Consider the following 20612-nt stretch of genomic DNA (forward strand, 5'->3'; position numbering starts at 1 on the left):
TTCCAAGCGTTCACACTATTCGGAAGGTATAATTATTGTTGGTTCGCCTGTTTGTTGTTTAAAGCCACACTGACATTGCGACAAGGTTCTCCCTCAGTACTGAAGCTGATTAAACAAACGTGGGTTTGTGATCAGGATTCGTTGCCACGAATTTCATTTCTTGTGCCAATGCTCCATTCACTTTAAAGCTATGAGCAGATGATATGCAAATAATGGAATCTGGATCAGACAGTCCTGTGACTGACATCAGGGACCCTACATCAGCGAGCCTGACCACCCAATCCCGCCAGTCGCCCATTACAACAGACATGGGTTGTGGTACACCAATTCTTACGTGGATCTTCACAAGTGCTTGTCGTACGAAGGGGATTGGGTCCCACAGTTTAGTGATGTTTTGATCAAGGGACATAATGTCAATCACTGGCCTATCTGAACCAGACTCGATTACAGACCGCCGTCATATAACTGAGATACTGCAACAGGCGGCGTTAGAAAGAACAAACAAAAAGGATATAATGCATGCCGTGTTGGGATTGTGTTACCCGACACTGACCGTAGGAGAGAACAATCTGAAGATCTATAGCACAGACAGAATAAGCTTGCTCATCGCCCACACACATTCCGCCACGTGACCCAAGCGGGAACAAAGTTTTTCTCTCACAAAATGTCCATACGTCCGCTTTGTGCTGGAATCACATTTAACACACAAAAAATATTCCCAGCCCAAGAATTTACTCGTCTTCGATTTGAAGGTGGAAATTTTAACCACCACGTCTGTTACACAAATCAACAATCCTACAAGTTCAGCCCACTTGTTCTTTCTGGACTTTGTCATTAGAAAATCGAACAGAGAAAGAAAATCCCAAAAGCATAGAGGATAAGAATATATCACGCATTCTGATATACAACCCTTGACATTTGCAGGACGCAGTAACGATGCATAGCCAGATCCAAGTTTCTTCAGTAGATATCATTAAAGTAAATGTCAGGAGTTCCTATGATGAAATTGGTATGTGAAAGGATCATGAAATCGAATACTATTTCATACATAAGTTATACATTATTTAAAACACTTATAGCATTACCATGCCTTCATCAAAGCCGACATTACATGTCCTTACTGACTGATAGAATACAGAGTCAAATGCTGGAATATAATGTGTCCCGTAGCGGTTGTAACGTCAGCAGAGACAACCATTAAAGTGTCTGTAGCCATTCATTTTCTTTGCTTTGCTAATGAGCACAAAACGGAAAATAAAAGTTTCAGCACGCAATACAAATACTGATCCTGGAGGTTACAAGAGTAAAATTATATATTTGTAGAATCAAACGTTTCCAAAAGATGTCGGAAGACGAGAACTGTTTCTGGACCAATGCCATGGCAGCCGGTGTAAAACGTCACGTTTCAATTGATCCCAAATCAAGTAAACAAACCGTAAATGAGATCACGGTAATCCCTTTTGGTAAACGTCGCTTTATATGGCATTTGCATTGATGATCAATGAATGCGTAGATTTTATAAATTAAATATTATCATTGAAAGAATGTACTACAACAGTCTATGGATAAACATCCTGAATTTAGTTATTATTCATATTTGTGTTCGGTGGGGAATCCTATCATTGTGTGTCGAAGTAAAAAAAAAGTGATACAAAGTGGGTAATTAATTGAGCTAAAATTATAAAAGCTAATGGTAGTAAGCATGGTTAGGGAATATTATATAATATAATAATCTCCTATACACTGGTATCATCACGATTAATTTGTACACTGATTCATAAATATACTCTTCAAAAAACGAAACTTTACATGTTGTTCGGCGTTTACATCATTTCTCAGTTACAGTAAAACTACTGCTTTACAAATTTCCCAAACATGAAGTGCTTGGTAAAACCACATAGGGCTACTGAAGTCACTTAGAGGAAAATGTCAGTATCTGGTGTGACCACTATGGACATTGATATCAGTTTGGCAGAGGTGAACCCCAGAAGAAAGGAGATGCCAAATGCTGTCTTGGGGAATGTTTCGATACTTTGTGCAGTTCTTGTAGTGTCTGAGGTGGCGGATTACACTACAGGCGTATCCCATTGATGTTTAATGGGGGAGAAATCGTTAGATTCGTCAATCGAGAAGGACTAAGTTACACCTGAACACGTTTGAACACGTTCATCGTGAGGTCGAGCATTGTCATGCTCCAAAGACCTACTATTGACGGAAGCCTTCTGGCAAAAACTTCCCACAGCCAACTGCGCAGTGTCTGGTCGGAGATTCGGCGCAGTCAGGGGATTTGGATTGTTGTGGATGATGCGACAGAAGATATAGCGTTCCAGATATAGCGGTGGTAACTCCAGGTCGGCCTGACCTGGGTCTGTTATTAACATTAACGTACAGTCACAGACTTCAGCTCAGTGAATTTCACAATGCATGTGCATTTCATGTAGGGTGCGTTTTAGCGATTCAGTGCAGAGTGTAACATTACGTTTTGGACAATGTTTCTTTTTATGAAACATATTGTCGTCAGCAAGTATTCTCCCACATGCTGGCATTCAGCATGGATTGGTTTGTGTCCAATGTGTTCTTAATGTTCAAATTTTTACCCATGGCAGGTTTCTTATGGTTGTGGGGCGGTGGAGAAGCCTTCCATTGATAGGAAATGGCTGAAAGCCATATTTTATAAATTCACTCACTGAATCACTCACTCATATGGTTGTTGATATACATACATACATACATACATACATACATACATACATACATACATACATACATACATACATACATACATACATACATACATACATACATACGTGTGTGTGTGTGTGTGTGTGTGTGTGTGTGTGTGTGTGTGTGTGTGTCGGGGTTGTTTTTGTTAAATTTTATCAAGCAGTTGCATTAGTAATGCATATATGTTTTAAACAACAATATGTCTACATCGTACCTGCCTTAGGTTTGGGAATGCACTTTAGCTAACGTACTACCTTGCGTGAATCACTCCAGACGGTCCTGTCACCTTAATCCCTGCCCATTACATTTGCCATGGCGCTTAAATGATCTTGGTTTAGAGTGACGTCTGGGAACTCTGCAGAGGGAAGCTGGCTTTGGTGAGCAATGAGTTAGTGAATAGTCGTTTGAGCCACAATATTCCAGCAAGAACTCAATCGATCAAAAGTAGGTAATCGAACCCGCGATGTCGGCATGTGGAACAATATGTGATACTGATACTACAGCTGAATGGTATTCATCAAAAAATGCATTTTATGCAGAGGATGGTTATTCCTGATTTTATGATTATGTATTCCATAAAATGTTCATATCCAAAACCATTCCTGAATTACCACGTGAATATCCCGAGTTGGAATTGGCTCCTCGCAATCTGTCCTGGGCCCCGTTCCACAAGGCTCGTACTGTAACATAGGAAGTAGGAATGCTACGAGAAAAGTTACGAGACCTTAGGCTTACGAGAGTTTTGTGAAAGGGGCCCCTGGTCGTAAGATCTGGTTTGATAAATCGCGTGCTCAGGTGTGGTGATTTGGTTGGTCTTTGTGTCACGAAGTGAACAGATACAGCAACAGTCTCTCACAATTCTTAGCAGACGAAATAATGTAGACTTTTGTTATACGGGAGGAATGTTGCTTGGTGTGGTGTCAAAAGGGACGAACAAAAGTGCCTCTCGAAGTGATGTGTTCAGCCATGCAATGTGCAGGAACCGAAATTTTCACTAAAAAACAGCACCACAATCTGTTAAATGACGTGTGTTATGTACAACATAGTCAGTATGAGACTGCCCTGTGGTTATCCGCTTCACTATCACTACACATTGCATTAAAAAGCATGAAAGAGTGGCACTAACAACTGCAACGCCAATTGGGCTTTGAGTGAAATGGTAGATCTTGCCATTCCTGACTTGAAGTATCATCCATTTGTCAGTGGGCAAAACTCATTCATAGAACGTGTGTGTGTGCGTGCGTGCGTGCGTGCGTGTGTGTGTGTGTGTGTGCATGTATGTGACAACGAGACGTCACACAGTCGACCGTTAAATGTCACAATACATGGGAAAAAACGTCTTCCACACTTGTCAGTAACTGTTATGCAGTGACCAGAAGATTCGCTAAGGTCATAAGATTACACAGTGAATCTAAAAGAAACCGCTCAGAAAATACAAATCATCTTACCGTAACACTACTTCAATATCCATACACTTTTCACATAAAAACCTACAAGGTAGTTAAATAAGATACTATTTCATAAACGTTCAGCAGGCCATAATTATCATTTCTCCAATGGAAAGTTTTGTTCGTTTTCTCGAGTTTCATTATGTCACGTCCTAGCATCTAAATGTTCTTCATTTGCATGTCTAGTAGCCTCTGGGTAGTATCCTACTAGTAGGTAAAATATATGTACCCATCTACTGGAGGGATACAGGGACGCCTCGTCTTATTGGACTAATGCATTTAATTAGTGTGGAAGCGAGGGACATGATGTCAGGTAGCAGGGAGGCAAATCAATATCAACGAAGGTCTTCAGACCAAGAACTCATTGTCAGATAAAAGGTGACGTTATTGCTTAAACTCAGACCCAGAAGGCCTGTCACCTTTGGGCTGTATCCATTGAGAGATCCATCAAGCAAGTCATCAGATCTCAATAGTTTTCCCAATATGAATGATCATTGGAGAACAGTCTTGCTTACGAGGAACCTATGTGGCGCCAGGTCTTTTTTGTGTTTCTATATCACCTCTTTCCAGCACATCTACTGCTTAAATGTGGTCAATGTCATCGTTTTTCTTCAAAGTTATTTTTCATTTCCATAAAGAGACAATTTCCTGACATGATAAGAAGGCGTATTAGTGAGCAGTCAAGGCTAATAAAGGGCCCGTAAACTTTGTGTTTGATTGTACAGTCCCGGGGATTAACAAACACGTTCATTCATATGGACTGTGTATGGTTGATCATGACAGGCCTACGGAGTACTTGTTGTGTAGCGAAATAAATACATGATCAGCAATTTTGTTTGAATCGCACGCCAAACATGTAGATAGAGGCATTCTGTCAATATTGTATTGATAGTATTTGCAATCTGATGGACGTTGTTTCAGTGATTTGTAAAATATTGGGAGTTAATGGGTGTGACTATTGTTTGTTTGTTATCCAGACTCGATTATTGACAGACTTGAATATTGCTGAGTGCGAGATTAACCTACAAACAAACAATCAAAACATAAATGAAATGAGTGTAAGAGTTTGATTTAACACCTTTGAGCCTTGTTCCAGAAATATCACCGCGTGTCAGTGAGAGGTAGTGACTCAGGTCTTAGCGATAACCACTTTGGTGAAAATTACATGCACTGGTGCCGTCCACACCCTTGGTGTGTTGCTGAAAAACGCTTGGAATACAACGGGAATCGAACCCAGAATTTTATGTTTCTGACGGGCCATAGAGATGCAACAACCCTGAATAGCGAACAGTCAAACGACATATAGTATTAAACAAGTGGGATACTGTGACCTGTTATTTAATCTATGTTCCTGTGTCTGTAACTACCTCGGCTGTCACAGTGATCATATGTGCATAGTGAAGGTGCCTTGCTACACTAAAATGGCCCTCTTTTATAGGGAAAGACCTAGACCCTTACTTTCAAACGCCCGCAGTGGAAAAGAAGCACCCACTCGCTTTCGTTCACATCAACGTTGTGTGGGACGTGACATCACGATCAACACACGTGTCTATCTCGATTCTCCGTTCAGGCTGCAAACCCTATTGTGACCCTTTAATTAATTTATGTTCCTGTATCTGTGTCTACCTCAGCTGTCAAAGTGGTTCATATGTGGTGTCTTGCCACACTAAAACAGCTATTTTTTTTATAGAAAAAGAACTTGACCTTTACTTTCAAACGCCCCAGGTGGAAAAGAAGCACTCACTCACACATCAATGTTGTGTGGGACTTGACATCATGATCAGCACACGGGTCAATCTTTATTCTGCGTTCAGGCACAGACGCTAGGTGTGAGAATGATTACGTCTCTTACAGCGTGATACAGTGCTGCGATATGTCAGTTAGCCATCTCTTTCAACATTGATCAGATCTGCAAACGTGTTAATACGAAATATCATCGAACCATCTGACGTAGCTGTGTTATTCTCATTCATGAAGAACCACCAACTCAAATCGTAAGATGTGAATACATGCTTCAGTCGGAGAAGGGACCTGCTTTCATTATATTGGTTTCATTACATTGGCAGGTATGAACATTTTCATAAATATCTTGACTTGTAAGTGCACCCTGACCTTTAATGTGTTTCTTTGCCATTTGTAGTAAACATTGTCTCGGGAATAGAACTCCAATTGATATCTAACATTTAATGTTTCGTCGGAAGCGTTTCATCCCCAAAGCAATCTCTTGTATCCCAGGATGTGTGGGTGGGACTTTGATCAGTATGCAGATGTGTCACGATGTGTCAACTTGATGTTGGAGGAATGTAGAAACCCGACTTTTTGCCTCTCGAGACTGAATCACTTCATGAAAACAACGAGCTGACAAACATGTGTGTGTTCGCTCGTCACACCGAGTACCCGGGTTCGATTCCCGAAGTGGGTGCAGTGTATGAAGCCCATTTCTGATTTTGCTTGAAAGGTGCTAAAAGCGGTTTAAACATACAGTCAGTCACTCACTCACTCATAAAGACGAATTTGGGACTTGAACCACGATGCTCCGTAGATTACTATGGCACATTTTTAACACCGAATTGTACCGCGTTAGAAGAACCAACATATCAGTTCCCATATTTGTATGAGAACAACCACAGGTTTCCGCGCTGTAACCAAGTACTGAAAGATATTGCATTCAGCAACAGACACATGGTATTCCCAGCAAATTGTAACACTGATTCTGCAAATTCGAGGCAATGAATGTTCAGAAATAAGAGGTCAAGAGTTTCAGTTAAACTGTACCCGCCCTTTGAGACAAATATTGGTCTCTTCTGTGATTTCTACAGAAACTCATATCGCTGCCTGCTGTCATCCACTAGCGTGACCAAACCTAATTACGGATCGCCCTCAGACGATGCGTTGTAGGATAGTGACCCCAAGGGGAAAACAATCCAGTATAATGCCCTTCTGTTAGCTATTAAAACAGATTTGCCTAAGGCCACAACCACAATGAAGCATAACCCTCTGGTCTTTATTAGTGTCTCCCACCCAGCATATATAAGTCCTTGTTTGTTCATATTTCAATCTCATACAGCTATGGTTTCGCAGCAATCAATACATTCTTGATACATTCAATACCGCAGGTCAGTGGTTTCCGGTTCTGTTCCACTTGAATTTTTGAACTCTCGTACCATTGCTTTTCGATGACATAAACATTGTCATTCATTGTGAGGTACCACTCCTGTACTGTATTTCTTGAATAAACTGTCATTTAAGGGAACACTTTGGTTTCTTAATCCATAACCGCATTCCTGCTCATCAATAAATGTCAAGCAGCGCCTCGCTTCTCTTGCTAGATACATTGTTCCCAGTCCACAACTGCACCTAAAAGCGACCCATGCCCCATTATGCTGTGTTGGAGTGACAACCATCAACCACTTTGTACACTCTTGACAGTAGCATCCATCCCCGGAGTCTTTACACATTCCATGTCCATCATTCTCTTCATCCAAACACTCCACGTACAGACAGTCCTGGCAGTTTGTTCCACCCTCAGTCGGAGGCCTGAAATCAAAACATGTCAACAAAATGAATGGACTTGTCCAAATCTAGGCCTAGGTCTCCTTCACATGACAGATCGATGATTTTTATAAGTACTATGGTCTAGAAGGTAGCATGAGAAAACAGAACATTCTTCAACACATAAAATCGGCATTTACATACTGGGATTTTCACATTTTATCAATTTAAAGTTAGATTTACATATTCCTGGATGACTCTATTCGTCTGTATTTTTGCCTGTTGTTTGGGGTAGTGCTGAGCGGTATTCCAATTACATGAAGATAATCTGTAAGTCGTCTGGTCTCGACTCGTCAATCCCGTGCTTGACATCTTGATGCAGTTACGACCACATCAATCAAGTAAATCACCATTATGCTGAGTTTCAATAAAAGCTAAAAACGTACATAAAAATAGTACATGCACTCATACATGCTTAATCACGTTATAAATTATTACAGAACTTGCCGAAAGCTCGTGTTTACTGCATCTGTTTTGCATTAACTGGAATAGAAACTGGAAGTTTTGAAAATCCACATTGTGATGGTCGCTGATGTTGAATTCCTAAAAAAATGGGAATTCCATCAAAACAGAGTTATGGATATCGTTTCTGTCATAACATGATATACCAAAAAAGGAACCTTTTGTACAAAGCAAAACTGAATATCTCGTTACAGATAGGAGCGATCATACAAACTTTCAGCAAAGAATTATCATTTAAGACCATTTTCGATGTGAACTGGTGCTCGCAAAAAGTGTAGTGATCTTTGCCAATTGCACACGTCGTGCTCTCAGTAATGTGATCTGTGTGGACTAGACCTATGCTAAGTCTTCCATAAACCATGCAGGCATTACAGTAATCAGCAGACCACAGGAAACAGAATCTTGGGCTTGCTGATTTAAGTTGATGTCACGTTCCTTTAGCCTTGAGTAAATACTGTGGTTGTCATTTCGTGGTTCCATAGATTGGTCTGAATTCAGAGATCACATAGCCGCTGAGATACATGATTTTATGGAAGAATCGGTTCTTTGTCTCTTGATGGAGACTGATCAAAAGTATTGTTACTGCTGAATCTGTGTCAGCCTCTCAGATCTTCCTATATCAGATTTATTCTGAATATGATTATATTACACGTTCAGGGGATAAAATTTTGCATTCATCATTACTGTAATCGGGTTAACATGTTCCGTGATGGTCGTGATAATGACACATCAAAACAAATTGAACATTCTGTTACATTGAACATATGTTCATTTGTAGAAGCAATTTTTTTTTTCAGTTAATCAAGCAATTCCGACTGGCGTCTACAGGGAAATAATGAACATACACTGTCATGCTCTAGTTCTAACAGAAAGATTCTACAACACCATCGTGCTCCTTTGGTTTGTTTGTTAGATAAATATGGATTCTTACACGATCTGATGGTTCCACGGTATGGACTATTTAAAACTGTTTGCAAGTCTTAGTTCTGTATTGACGCGTGCCAAGGTTGTTTGATACACAGTAGTAGAAGGAACCTCATTAGAATGATGTTCTTGCTGAGAAAATATGCGTCGTGGTTGCACTTCTAATGTAACAGTCTCGGCATCAACAGTGTGCTTGCAGTAAGTAGCAGCTCCATGGAGCATATTTCTCAGTTTTAAATAGTTCAGTGATCGATGAAAGTAGCCTATAACTACTTCTTCCTCAAAGACAAAAGCGAAAGGTAAATCGTTGACAAAAATGCCCAGGAAAAGACACAACTGGTGTTGATATATTGTGCTGATGTTGACATATTGTGCGCTTAGAGGGTAGAGATCTTTCAACAGCATAATCGATCCACGTCAACATACGTTTTGTCAGAGGTTCACATGAATTTAAAGCCCACATTGTGTTCGCCAGACACGACCACGCCTGTTTAGGATTGCAAACAAGCTCATGTCCTCAGGGTGCACGAATCTTCGATGCTCATCAAACATCCATAGACCGTCATGGTGAGCGATATGGCCTTTGAACACTTCAGAAACATTGCAGGAAAACGTGTGTCAAGGTTACACGTGTCTTTAATAGTCGCTACAGGAGGCGTATATCTCGAATATTCATACATTTAACTTGTACTTAAGCTTACCACCACAATGGTAAAATGTTCCAGATATACGTTTAAGCAGCACTCAGCCGGAAACACTCACTCAGTATTTTTTTATAAAACGCTGCTACTATTATCATTTCGGATGGTTGGTTGGTATGTTGTTTAACGCCGCAGTCAACAATATACCAGGTAAAGGCGGCAGTCTGTGAATATTCGAGACTGGACCGTACAATCCAATTATCAACAGCATGAGGATCTATGATGATATATGTGAACCAAGTCAGCGGATCTGCCATCCGATCCCATTAGTTGCCTCTGACGACAAGCATCGGTTGCTGATGATCAACTGTCACTGGTTCCGTTGTCATCAAGGTTTCACATGTGCATGTTGACCACAATTAGTCAAAGATTCTAACATTATGCATGTCATTCTCTTTTACCATTATTCTCAACGATTATCCTATGCTGTGCTGTCAGATAAGTCAGGTCTTTCTTAAGCAACGGTCACGATCATACACGAAAAGGTATAATTCGAATTGCAGCAAAAGTATAAAAGCTGGGAAAACTATGTGCATGGACAACTAAATGGGATTACGGACGATATTCTTTTGCTGAGAAGAAGAAAACACTTTCTGGCCAAGGCAAAAATAAAAAAAAATACAGTCAACTGTCGTCCTTCCGACACTCAATGATCCGATATTCACGTTAATCCGACCAAGAATTAGGGAACAATTTGAAACAGTGATAATTAATCTCGTTAGTCCGACATTCTCACACTCCGACTCCGACATACAAATCTAGCAAGTGATTATTGCAAATACATTGTAAAAACATTCGGTAATCCGATAATCAACATAGCCGGTCAGATAATCTGACCGTAAACAAACAATCACACATTGGGTGGTAATTAACGTGTGCCTTGCTGGCAGCTTGACACCGACGTCGGTGAACATCACACCGCTGGCTTTCTGTAGAACTGGTATATCAGGATTTTAATCGTTTGAACTCGGTGCGAAAAGCAGACAAGAAATGTTGTCATTCAATAAATTAGAATAATAATAAATTTTGCCTATTTGTAACATCTAAACATCGTGGCGATGGAAATATATGAAACTTCCTCCTGTTGTTGTTGTTGTTGTCTGATATTTCCATCCCACATCTTGTTATCTTGTGTCGACTAAAACCGGAAGAAAACACGTGAAAAAATTTTGTTTGTCCTGCTCACATGTCACACATTATACACACACATAGGCGTTATAACGTATTAAAATAAACGACGGTTACGCAAGGTTACGTATATCAGTGAATAATAATGTAGTATATATTATAACACTGTCAAATGTCTCTGAAGCGTCATATAAATCATTAGCAACTCTTATTGATTCTTCAGGGTGACAGTACCAATCTTGGCTGAAAGCGAGGTTTGAGATGAAACGGAGAAATGATATGATCTTGGACTTCTCGTAACCATCGGCTGACTGAGTGTATGAATTTGAGTTACATGCAATTACCGATCAATTCAATTGTAGTTAGAATCGATGCAGCAGCTTGTCTCTTACGTCGCATTCAGGTATATGTTCCAACTATGTGGAGGCGGTTTCGAATCTGGACCAAACAATCCAGTGAACAACATGATGAGCATTGATTTACGCAACTGGAATACGATGATATCTGTCAACCAAGCGAGTCTGACCACCTCATCCTGTTAGTCGCCTCTTACGACAAGCATGGGTTGGTGCCTACCATTTCTAACCAGAATCTTCACTGGTTAATCATCTCCAGAAGATCTACTGAAAGGACTCTGTGTTGAATCATGGAACCAAGTCCTATACACATGAAGTAGAGTCGATGAAAATATGATGGTATCTTCGTAGCCTTGAAGACTGAAGACTGGTTAATATCCTCGGGATCAGAATGTCCTCAGTGTCAACTCTTAACGAATACCTCTTGACGGGCAAGTTTGAAACCTTTCATCAATACGGTCAGAGGTCTCCTCCAAACATGACTGCTGACAAAGAAGTAATGTAAATTGCATCTTCATCTTTTCAAAATGTTGAAAACGACTTAAAGTGAGACATCTTTTTAAATCTCCTGCCTAATCCGATGATGGATGCTGGAGGTTAGGGATCTAAAGAGCCATAGTGCCTGAAGACTTGATGGATGCAGAACCTTTTACACTTCTAAAAAGTACATGTAATTCAGTTTTCACGTAATTCGTATTGTGTTTTTATTTCTGAAGCACTTGGATCAAGTGAAAGGTTATCGGGTTTTATTAGAATGTAATGAATGAGACATATAGCAGCATACTTTTGCTTGCAAACTAGGCTAGCGTGTTCTACATAACCACTGCATGGAGTTGTCGCCTATGTACCAAGTAGTGATGGCCACCAGTTGGTTTAATTGGAGCATCACTGCGCTGTCAGACCAAAAGCCTCTCCGTGTTTAATCCTCTATGTGGCCCAAAGACTAATCTTGCATTGTTCAATAAATCCCCCACTCTTTACCCATGATGAGACATTTTCTGTAAATAGGGACTCGTTCGTTTGCACTACCTTCTGCTGTGGGTTAGTATGTCTTTTGGTATTAACGTTAGGGTAGGTAATCAATGAACCTATTTCTATGAGTGCCCTATTCTCACGTGATCGATCGCTGATAAATGTTACGAAGGGATGCTTAAATGTCAGGTTCTGGTATGATAAGAACATGAATACTCATAACTATTTGCAAAGTTTTTATATCCCCTTAGAAGCTTGTATGTGTATATAAACTTTGACGTTTAAACGGTAAGGATTGCTGCTTATGGAAAGATTGCAGACAAATACGATTTTAATATTGCATCACTTAGACAATAGAGCTTCTATTCATGTTTATCAATCAGCACTAATAGTCCACTTGGATTCCAGTTCCGTCGAGTTTTGTCTGCGAAATAAAACAACCTTCTTCTGTTTCTAGTTAGGATTCAGTTAGTGTACATTTCAAATAAGACTTTGATACTTTGATACAGATACACGAGACATTTTGTCCAGTAGTCTTTTTCTGTACATCTGTAATCGCATTAATACGGTAACTGCATTGATACGTTATAAATGCAAGTTTCATTGTTTCAGTTTATAGTTTTTATTTAGATTAAATACTACTTTCATTTTGTTGCTGTGGAAACTGTTTAGGATCAACATATTCAGTTTAAAAATTGCATCACATTTTATAATAAAATATCACGTTCGTATCTATCTCAACCATACTGATAAATCCTGAAGTAGATGGTAAGCACAGTATGAGTCCATGGGATAGATACCAGAACTTCAAATAGTAATGGCTGCAAAATGTCATTTTAAAACGAGAGTTGGTACAGGATAGGCCCGAGATTTCTCGGTTCCGTAATGACGATCTGCGTAGTCTTGGGGGCATGCTTAGGAAGCTATTATAATTTTACATCAGAATTGGTACAGGATAGCTCTGGGATTCCAGCATTCGTCTAACAAACATACCAGTGATTGCTGCACGTAAGCCAAGGACACTTGTAGAAATCTATTCATTTTGATAACACTCCTCAGAGTTACCACATGAACGACATAGTACCTGGTCCCAGACGGCGTGCTAAAAGAAGAAGCGTCAAATTTACCGGAAAGTGTTTGAGCATCAGTGTAAAGAGAGGGACATTGATCGGTCAATCAAGAGTATAAGCTGCAGTTTTGAAAGCATGGCTGTGCCCCGTCTAACCAGACTGATTGCCATCGCACTTATGGTTGTAGAAGACAACCATATGCACAGTAATAAGTAGGCATAATCCAGGCTTGTTTGCAACGATAACCTGAACAATGTTGCACATTTCACATCCGTTACATCTCGTTTAATCCTCTATGTGGCCCAACTACTATTCTCGTATTGATCGATAAATCTCCCACTCTTTACTCTTGATGAGACACTTTCTGTAAATATGGACGCCTTCGTTGGGCCATCTAAAGCATAATTATCAGTAACCTAAATGTCTTCAGTGCTAAAAATCGTAAAATACATGTAGTTTTAGTTAGTTTTAGTTGTTAGTTTTTTCTAACATCCATCAAAGGAAAAATGCATTACATTTAGCACGATGTTTTCCTTCAGGTCATTGATAGGGTCAGAAACATATGGAGCCTGGTCACACCAGAGGATCTTCTTAACTACATACATAGCTTCTTTGCCACCAATCATGGTCAACAATTACCTCTGACCATGTGTTCGAAGGCGCTTTGAATTGCCTTTCAATTGATACTTGTTCTTGACACACAGGAGGTTTTCATCCTGAGAATAGTAAGCCATTTCACAGAGATTGTTTGAAACATGGAGTCCATAAAACGTTCATTCTGGCTTATGTTCATGCATTTACTTCCTGATTAAACATCAACGTTAAAGCCCGCCCCTTCTGTAGATGATGTCTGATCGTCTTTTCTATAATTTTGCAACGACACCAAATGAACTTCAAATTTACGTGTTTTTCTTTTTGTTTAGGTTTGCGGACAATTACGTTACAGTTGGCTGACATGATTACAAAATCTGTTTCCGTGATAAGTGATACAGTATCATGGAAGCCAATAAGGGAACGCATGAAAGTACAAGTGTTCCTTTATTCTTTTCCGGATTTCGTCAACGTTACGCATCGCAATGTGCTTTGGAAATAAATAAAGAAATCCTTGTACTGTCCTGTTTCCTTATTTGTTTCTATAATACTAGTAGATAGTGTTTCCGCTGATGACAGTCCACCCATGGAGACATGTAAGAGCCATGTACGAGTCGTGCAAAGCACCATACGATTTTCAGTCACAAGTGTCAAGTACCTTGAAGAACGTTGATCCCGAGGAGAAGAATAATTCAGGAATTCAGCAACGTCTGCAGCAAGAGATTTAAGACAATGGGTTCCTTCCGGTCATTTTTCAAGTGTAAAGAAACGTCAAGAAGGAGCCTGGTCACGATCTCCTTAACTAAATACACCACGTCTTTGTCACCAATCATGGTCAGTCATTATCTTTGATTGCCTTTGAAGGTGCCTTTCACGTTTTCTATACATTCCACGGACGTGTTAATATAACAAACAGCAAATGCAAATTGCTGCAAATAAAATCTCATGAGCGTAAGCGTTCATGTTTATGTCTTCTATTACAAAACTTGACAAAAAGCCAGAGTAGCTTTTCTTTTGCTGTTCAGTATAGTTATAGTTATTTTGAGCATTGGGTTACTGCTGACCACAGAAAACCTGTGTCAGTCACGGGCACATAACATGAATTTCAGTTACAATGTTCTTCAGATATACGCCAACTGAGAATGACTCACAAGCACATGGATGTTTCGTTTACACAAATTTAAATTACAGTACACTCCCTTGTGTATTTCACTGCTCTGAATTTCATTGCTGTGCTGCAAATGTTGATCTGATATAGAGGAGGAGAAATCCAATTATTAACTCTAATATCTAGTTAAAAACAATGATAAATCACTAATTTTATTCAAACTCATCTAAACATAAACAATTGAGCATGTGAGGGTAACGATTCGAGATCTCGTCACCGTGTACACTCATGGCCAACATAACCAGTTATATAGACGCTTCAAAGAAACGATAAGCGTTGCTAATTATGCCATAACACCATATACATGTAATTGCAATCAGACGGGCTTTTTCATTCATAAGGATGTGCTTGATACCATGGATTCAGTTGGTTTGATCGACATGTTATGACAGCAATAAAGCAGCAATGTTCAAGAAATGATACTAATTTTTGTCTCCCGTGAACATATCACAAACGTTCATCCAAGATAAATGTGATAAAACAGAGAAGGATAGCTCATACAAAATTTAATAGTCGATGGAGAAGTACAGATCAGCGTTCATCACGAAACAATGAAATCATTCCTTTCAGTGGGTGTGTGTACTTTGATTTCAGTGAATCTGTGATACCTCTCAGTGACAATCACCTTATTTACACAGGGATTCCAGAACGTGCTATCAGCTGTAATCATCCAGCACAAGGTTCAGTTTCATGTGGTCTACTAATTACATTACTGCCAAGATGGTTGTTGGAAGACTCGTGTTGGAGTTATCCTTACTGGACGACATTAATGAGCACGTGTACACTGGATGGTCTGATCACTTTCCTGGAGTAAGATTGCCTTTGTCAAATTCAACCCTATATACAATGCATCATTATCTGTGAACATTTCGTACTCACGTTACAGTTATCTAAGCTCACAATTTCCGATGAAATTACTTTTCAAATGGAACTGTGAAACTGATAACACTGACAATAATACAGAAGACTATTCATATTCACATTTAGAAATGGACATCGCTATCAAATGCTATTCAGCATGTTTTCGTGTGTCCTCTTTGAGGGGCATATTTTGGAGCACCTGGGAAGGATAACATCGTATGGTTGAACATATTTGGTATTACTACGGGATCAGCGCTTCGATAGAAGTTCAAATCGTTGAGATTCTAAGGACCAACACCGAAACACGGTAATAAAGAATTTGTTCTTCCACATATTGATATTAAATCCAATATTTCTGTACGTCATATTAAGTGGAAGGCGCATTGTGAGAGAGTGAGCAGTTCGAAAAGTAAGATTCATGTTATAAAATTTCGTCTTATAACAACCTTCGGTTACGTTTTGCCTGCTATACTTTATGACACAATGTGCCATTGTTAAACCCAGGTGTGTAAGTAGTGTATAGCAATGCGGTTGTTTCCTCAAAGTATTCTGTAACCTATACAACTCGTTTTGGAACTACCAGCAGGTCGGACAGGTATTGAGGATGCTTATTCAGTGCAGTCTAGCTTATGTTCTTTTATTGCATGTGATGAAGTTAATGCCTTTGTGGAAGATATGATTATACAGAAGCCCAGCGTTCAGATGATGTGTAGCGGTAGGTTTTAATATGAATAAACATATCTTTTGTTGATTGTTTTCATTATTGAACATGACACCTCAAATACTCTTATGTGATTGGATTGATCTGAAAATAATAAACAATACGCTCACTAAACATATATATTGGTTTCAAGTTTAATCATCTTTGATGAGAAACATATGTTTACGATATATACCATTAAATATGTAGGGATGTTGGATTCACAAGATTGATAAAATGCAAATGATGAAGCCAAGGAGGAAAAAGATGATGAAGAGAAATGAAGGGAATTTATTCCACTGCTTTGGAAATGCTTCATCTGCATGGATATAAATACACGTGTAAAAGAAACGTCCCCAAAATATTTTCTATTCTATGACCATGAACATAAATCAGAATCAGGAACAGATCACCTGAACACTGAATTCGATGACATGACACAAACAGTGCATGGAATGCACGTGCTAGGCGAGAAAAATTACTTTCATCAGTAAAATTTACAGAAAAATACCCGTATGATTCTGGGGGTATAAAACAGCCTTAGAAATGTTCATGGGCATTGGCTTCATCAGCCTGAAACAATGAACATGCCACGGTTAACGTCAGAGCAGAGAGAGAGAGCAATTGGGATGCTGCAACTCGGCGCTACCCACAACCACGTCTCCAGAATCATGAACTGCTCCAAGAAAACAATCGGGAGACTGTTGTCACGATACAGGCAGATAGGCAGGACAGCAGACCGGCCCAGAAGCGGCAGACCAAGGATGACCACCCCAACGAAGACAGGTATTTACGGGTGTTTCACCTGAGGAACAGATTCCTCACCGTGACGTCATCAGCTGCCCACGGCCTGAACCACCCAATCAGCAGATGGACAGTGACCAGACGACTGTGTCGACATGGCACACGACCCTATCGGCCGTTCAGAGGGATGACGTTAACGGATCAAATTCGACGTCGCAGACTGGCTTGGGCGAGGACCGTTCGTCAATGACAGCAACGACATTGGAGCCGTGTGCTCTTCAGCGACGAGAGCAGGTTCCAGCTCAACAAAGCAGACGGTCGTGTGCTTGTATGCAGGCGGCAGGGTGAGAGAACGGCACGTTGTTGCGTCACGGAGGTGGAGCCTTATGGCGACGGAAGTTGTATGGCATGGGGTGGCATCTGTTATCATTCGTGGTAACCTGACAGCACGCCGGTATATTGATGAGGTTCTACAGCCCGTCGTTGTTCCATGGCTCCACCAGAACCCAAGAACCGTGTTCCAGTATGACAACGCCACACCCCACACTGCTGTCATCACAAGGAACTTCCTCAACACCAACAATGTGCATCTTCTGCCTTGGCCAGCGAGATCACCGGATATGTCCCCGATCGAACACATGTGGGACCACCTCGGGCGCCGTATCCGTCAACGTCAGCAGCCTCCAGTGACAGTACAGGATTTGGGTCGTGCTTTGCAGGACGAATGGCTACAGATCTCTATTCACGTGATCAGGCGACTTACCAACTCTATGCGACGTCGTGTTGTTTCACTTGTTGCATCACGAGGGACACACACCCGATATTAGGACGTTTTAGTGATCGAGCAATGCGATTCATGTTGTGACAGCTGATCGGATACAGGACAATAGACACCTAGTCAAGAAATCCATCTGTAAATCCGTCCAAAACTGCTTTTGTGCTTTACGAGTTCTGTTAACAAGTTAATTATACAATATGTTCATAATATTAAACATATGCCAACATTTTAGCTTCCCATTCCAAGAGGACGTTTCTTTTGCACGTTAGTTTATTATTTCTCAAATTTTTTTGAAGTGGCTGTTGGTATGCTTGCAAGCTGTAGTGCACAATCTGAATCGTACTGGACAGTGACGTCACGACCAGTAAAATGTCCTGGATAGAATAGGCCCAGCAACCCATGCTTGCCACAAAAGGCGACTATGCTTGTCGTAAGAGGCCTAGGCGACTAACGGGATCGGGTGATAAGGCTCGCTGACTTGGTTGACACACGTCATCGGTTCCCAACTGAACTGATCGATGCTGATGCTGTTGATCACGGGAGTATGTGGTACATACGGCCGTCATATAGCTGGAATGTTAATGAGAGCGACGTAAAACTAAACTCACTCACTCGTTGACATCATTTCAACGACGAGAAACATCGAGACGTCCTGATTCCGATCAACAATGCACGTCGGTGGTGTTACGTGATTGGTGATTGTTTGCGTGTGTTCAAGCTTTTCAGACAGAAAACGTATCCGTGTGGTGACGACATCGGTGTGCAACAGTTGTCCTTCCTGAAAACATTTGTCTGATCTCTCGGGGGTATATCAGTAAAGACGTGGTTCCTAATGTAGCAATCGCACACACAACTCAATACCAATTGGGGGCTGAGTGGGTAAAGCCTTCACTTGTCATGAAGACCCGATTACGATTCCCCACATGGGTAAATGTGGGTGAAACCCAGTTTTGATATCCCACGCCGTGATATCGCTTGAATATTATCAAAAGCATCGTAAAACTCATATCATTCAGCATCAGCGGATGGAATACTAACTATTTGACGGTAATCGCGCCATTGCCGTTGCACAACACACAACATGGTGTTCACGGAATTCTAAACGTTAAGTCTTATAATAAATTATCATAGAAAACATATGATGTATACCTTTCAGCATGGTCGTATTGTTGTTCTGTGCGGTACTATATCTGTATATCGCTGTTTAATGTGTAATGTGATGTTTACTTATTCAAGCAATCGTGAGTTTATACGTACATATCAGTTAACCCGGAAGTTGAACATTCGATGTTTGTCTTCAGATATGGCGCCACGTTGGAGCCAAAATGAGCAGTAAAAGTCAGCAGTAATTTCTTGTATCCAACAAACCCGTGATCTTCGATCACACGATTTGATATGCTTCTCTGGAATCGCTTGACTCTGTTGTCACTACGTCATGCTAATACATAATGTGCATCGGCTGCGTCGAGTTGGATTAAGCCCATTAAAATACCGAGAACCTCTTAAAGGCACAATATCACACATTTCGACAATAATATAACACATGTATTATTACATGTATGCGTGTATGTACATATTATATGGGGGCATATGTGTCAACATTTTAGCTTCCTATTCCTATTCCATTATCACTAACGACTTGCATGAAATCGACAATTGAAACTGCGAGGCGAACAGCTTCCAAACTTTTGCTATATATGGACCGTAGATCGAAAACTGTCGCACACGGTGTTTTCAGTGTTTGGCGAACTGGTTTTAATCACAGGCTGTGCGTTGGATATTCTTAAGTAACGCTCCAAGGGGGGAGGGTTTCGCTTGGAATAATGTTCCCCTCTGTAGAGGGGGCAAGAGTCGATATAATGCACCGTTGCATTTATTCATTTTTAAATTATTATTATGATCGAGTAAGTAATGTTGTCTTTTAGTACTTAATACAATAGTCTCCATGAGAGGGAACAGTAATATTGAGAAACATGCATTATATATTGCTACTGGTGTGATATAGCGCCATATGTGAAAGAAATAGGAAACAGGTCCCTAAAATATGGAATAAGGGACATTCTCGCATTTTTAGGACCTTGAAATGTAAATATCAATGACAAAACTCTTTATATAAATATAATCTGCTGGAGATTATTTTTATTTTGCTGTTGTTAAGAGCCGCATTCAACAATCTTACAGCTGTATGGCGGCAATTTGTTTATATTCTAATCTAAACTAAACAATTGACTGATCAACAGCATGAACATCGATCGATTGATTTGGGATGCGATGACACGTCATTGATCTTGACCACCCAATCCCGTCGTCTCTTACGACAAACAGTTGTTATAGAACAAATCTAACCAGGATCATGAAGGGTCTGATGCGAAAATGTGATGCATGCTGCTCGATGTGAGAGACATATGGAACTCTCTACATCACATAGTTGCA

This window comes from Haliotis asinina, chromosome 1 (assembly GCF_037392515.1).
Source record: "Haliotis asinina isolate JCU_RB_2024 chromosome 1, JCU_Hal_asi_v2, whole genome shotgun sequence".
Classification (NCBI taxonomy): domain Eukaryota; kingdom Metazoa; phylum Mollusca; class Gastropoda; order Lepetellida; family Haliotidae; genus Haliotis; species Haliotis asinina.